This window comes from Pteropus alecto, unplaced genomic scaffold (genome assembly GCF_000325575.1).
Source record: "Pteropus alecto unplaced genomic scaffold, ASM32557v1 scaffold7, whole genome shotgun sequence".
Lineage (NCBI taxonomy): Eukaryota > Metazoa > Chordata > Mammalia > Chiroptera > Pteropodidae > Pteropus > Pteropus alecto.
Genome location: NW_006494614.1, coordinates 51,036,880 through 51,041,516, shown reverse-complemented (window position 1 = coordinate 51,041,516; position 4,637 = coordinate 51,036,880). Strand labels below are relative to the sequence as shown.

At 32.7% G+C, this 4,637-nt stretch overlaps 2 pseudogenes; both read right to left on the bottom strand.

Annotated features, from left to right (window-relative positions):
• Window positions 1-1,014: 1,014 nt before the first annotated feature.
• LOC112474941 lies at window positions 1,015-1,133 on the bottom strand (annotated as a pseudogene).
• A 1,613-nt stretch (window positions 1,134-2,746) lies between these two features.
• Window positions 2,747-2,865, bottom strand: LOC112474939 (annotated as a pseudogene).
• Between the last annotated feature and the right edge of the window lie 1,772 nt (window positions 2,866-4,637).

Genomic DNA, 4,637 nt, shown 5'->3' with positions numbered 1-4,637 from the left:
TGGGGACCACTTCTCTAGGGTCTAGGTTATATAGGGGAAAATTCATTAGTAGCTGAGGGAGTTGGGGTCGTGGGCCCTACTGATTGGTCGGGGTTGGGATAAGAGGCAGTCCATCATTACATCTGATGTCATTAATGGCATCATTCTGTTTGGTTTCAAAAGGATGTCAGTAGGGTTGTTCCATCTTCATGGGTGTGGAGCTGCAAGATCTTCTGTTTAATTTGACAAAAAACTGTTTCTGTGGTCAACAGACCCGAAGCTTTGTTTCTAAGACTATTTGATGGTGACCTAAGGGCATAATGATTAAGGGAGTGGTAGTGCAGTATGAAGAAGGAGAAAGAAAGAAAAGAAGCAAGTGAGCCCAAGTCCAGTTTAAATCAAGAAATAAAAGAGAAAAAGTCATTTTAAAGAAGATTTACAGTTATGCTGTCACAGTTACACAGTTACATAGTTACACAGTTACACGATTGTATCATCCAGTACAGGGAAATTTATTTTAACAGTAACATATTGCATCAACTTTAATACTAGTTTCTTTAAAGCCGGACTAATAGTTTATTATCCATGCGTCTTTAAGATTTTTTTTCTATGAATTTGTGTCAGAAGTAGAAGAGTTTCAAAACTGAACATATCTGGAGTTTAAATAATGAACTAGGAGATGTGAGTCTTTGGAGTGCTTACCTATATTCTTTAGACTCAAAAGACCTATTGAAAAAAAAATAAAAAGGAAAATTAATGGCAACGCCTACTTTTTAGTTTTGTGAGTTTTATGTTAAAAAAAATAATATTTAACCATGTAAATTTAAAGATCAAATTGGCTTTATTAAGCGATTCATAAATCGTTCAGCATTCTGTCTAGCAACTAGGAAACTATGAGGAGTTGTACAAAATGGAAGGTTTTTATAGGAAGAAGAGAAGGATAAGAGAGCTATCAGCAAAAGAAGGGAGAGTTATTTTGGGGCTGGAACACCTTTTCTTTGGGGGATAAGAATGGGAGGTTTTGTTTGTTTTTAATGCCTACAGCACCCGGTATTCCTAGGTGGTCTCCCATCCAAGTACCAACCAGGCCAGACCCTGTTTGGCTTCCGAGATCAGACAAGATTGGGCACATTCAGGGTGGCATAGCCATAGGGGAGGGTTTTTTGCCTTGAAGATTGTCTTTTTTTACTATGGGGGATGTTGAGGGCCCAGGTGACAGAATGCCTTCCTGGTGCTTATCTAAAAAATTCCTTTTTGGTAGATTAGCATTATGTTTCTGGGAGAAGTTGAAACTCCAATTAGACCAGTTATTAAATCTAAGTTTGATATCATGGGCTTTTTAGCACAAGAGATACCATTTTGGGCCTCTTTATTTTAATTTTTTTCATTAACAGAATAAAACAAGATAATAATTAGAAAAGTTACCTAGCAGGCATTAAATAAATGTTGCAAGGATGATTGTCATAATGCTTTTAATATAAAAATTAAATTCAGTAAGAAAAAAATAATCCAGTTATAAAAATGACAACTACACTACAAAGACAAATATACTCCAAACAAATATGAACTTATGGTTTTAGAATTATTATTCACAGTTGAAAATAGACATATTCACAAATGTAACCCAAGAGTTTAATTAGCATCAAGTTAGCCTATTTTGTTAAGAGGCAAGTTCGTAACTGGTGGGAAAGGAGTTGTGGAAACTAATTAACACTACTGAAACTTTATGCATTTATTCTAAAAAATCTTCTCTGATTAAGTTAAAAGAAGTTTCTGATTAATATAGATCTCTTCTAGTTAAAGTGTAAATGTTTGGCACCCCACCCACCCCTTTCACACAGGTCTCTTCAATGTCTTCTCAGATGTCATCTCCCTTTTGTCTCCTAGTGAATTATAAAGCACAAGGTAATATGGTAAATACTAATACGTTGTCCCCCTCCAGAAGCACAAAATCATACTTTATTTTTCCACCATGGGAAGTATGGAGAGGGTGGGATTATTCAATGAACAACTTTTGAAAAAAAAAAAAATTGTTCACAGGAAACCACTTCTGCAGCTAGAAATATTTTTAAAACCACTATATCAAGGCATGGAGAATATTTTTAAACTTATACATGTATTTTTCATGTTTTAAAAAAATATGCGCTGAATATCAAATATATGCCAGACTTTGTATTTAACTATACAAAGAATAAAAATTACCCACTCTTCTGATTTAATCGTAAACAACAAAGTCCATGACTATTATTACTATGGCTAGTACAACTGCTATTAGTATTACTAAGACTTTATTATTACATAATTTAATCTTTACAATAGTTTAGTATATCATTAAAGTGGATAAATATCTGTTAAATCATCAGTGGGAAATTAAAGAAACATTTTGTTTATATCTTAGCCTAGGTTCTGGATGAAAAAAATAAATAAATTTCCTTGAGAAATTGTGACCTGATTCATATTTAGAGTTCAGAAGCTGATTAATCAAATATACAGTTGTCCAGATTGGAAGCATATGAGGGCAATTGATGAAAGTAAACTTTATCTAGAGAGAACTAACTTTATCTTATTATTCCTACAGACATACTTACAAATGGAACATACATGTGAATATAAACTCACAATAGAAACTACAAAACACACAAGATAATTTAAAAAAAAAAAAACTATGAGCAAGAGTCAGCATAAACAACATACAGAAGAAGAGATCACCAAATTGAATGGATGAGTAAAACAGGGGATAAGAATGGGAGGTTTTGTTTGTTTTTAATGCCTACAGCACCCGGTATTCCTAGGTGGTCTCCCATCCAAGTACCAACCAGGCCAGACCCTGTTTGGCTTCCGAGATCAGACAAGATTGGGCACATTCAGGGTGGCATAGCCATAGGGGAGGGTTTTTTGCCTTGAAGATTGTCTTTTTTTACTATGGGGGATGTTGAGGGCCCAGGTGACAGAATGCCTTCCTGGTGCTTATCTAAAAAATTCCTTTTTGGTAGATTAGCATTATGTTTCTGGGAGAAGTTGAAACTCCAATTAGACCAGTTATTAAATCTAAGTTTGATATCATGGGCTTTTTAGCACAAGAGATACCATTTTGGGCCTCTTTATTTTAATTTTTTTCATTAACAGAATAAAACAAGATAATAATTAGAAAAGTTACCTAGCAGGCATTAAATAAATGTTGCAAGGATGATTGTCATAATGCTTTTAATATAAAAATTAAATTCAGTAAGAAAAAAATAATCCAGTTATAAAAATGACAACTACACTACAAAGACAAATATACTCCAAACAAATATGAACTTATGGTTTTAGAATTATTATTCACAGTTGAAAATAGACATATTCACAAATGTAACCCAAGAGTTTAATTAGCATCAAGTTAGCCTATTTTGTTAAGAGGCAAGTTCGTAACTGGTGGGAAAGGAGTTGTGGAAACTAATTAACACTACTGAAACTTTATGCATTTATTCTAAAAAATCTTCTCTGATTAAGTTAAAAGAAGTTTCTGATTAATATAGATCTCTTCTAGTTAAAGTGTAAATGTTTGGCACCCCACCCACCCCTTTCACACAGGTCTCTTCAATGTCTTCTCAGATGTCATCTCCCTTTTGTCTCCTAGTGAATTATAAAGCACAAGGTAATATGGTAAATACTAATACGTTGTCCCCCTCCAGAAGCACAAAATCATACTTTATTTTTCCACCATGGGAAGTATGGAGAGGGTGGGATTATTCAATGAACAACTTTTGAAAAAAAAAAAAAAATTGTTCACAGGAAACCACTTCTGCAGCTAGAAATATTTTTAAAACCACTATATCAAGGCATGGAGAATATTTTTAAATTTATACATGTATTTTTCATGTTTTAATAAAAAATATGCTGAATATCAAATATATGCCAGACTTTGTATTTAACTATACAAAGAATAAAAATTACCCACTCTTCTGATTTAATCGTAAACAACAAAGTCCATGACTATTATTACTATGGCTAGTACAACTGCTATTAGTATTACTAAGACTTTATTATTACATAATTTAATCTTTACAATAGTTTAGTATATCATTAAAGTGGATAAATATCTGTTAAATCATCAGTGGGAAATTAAAGAAACATTTTGTTTATATCTTAGCCTAGGTTCTGGATGAAAAAAATAAATAAATTTCCTTGAGAAATTGTGACCTGATTCATATTTAGAGTTCAGAAGCTGATTAATCAAATATAGAGTTGTCCAGATTGGAAGCATATGAGGGCAATTGATGAAAGTAAACTTTATCTAGAGAGAACTAACTTTATCTTATTATTCCTACAGACATACTTACAAATGGAACATACATGTGAATATAAACTCACAATAGAAACTACAAAACACACAAGATAATTTAAAAAAAAAAAAACTATGAGCAAGAGTCAGCATAAACAACATACAGAAGAAGAGATCACCAAATTGAATGGATGAGTAAAACAGCAGAATTAGAAAAGGCTAAAATGAGAGTTAAGAAACATAAAAGATAAAAAAAGGAATTATATGGAATGAAGCATGAAAAACAAATGTGTAGAAACTAAGAATGGTTAAGAGACATGGAGGACGGAAGGAAAAGATGTAACATACATTTTATGGAAAGTGCAGAAGTAGAGAATAGAAAAATAGAGGAGAG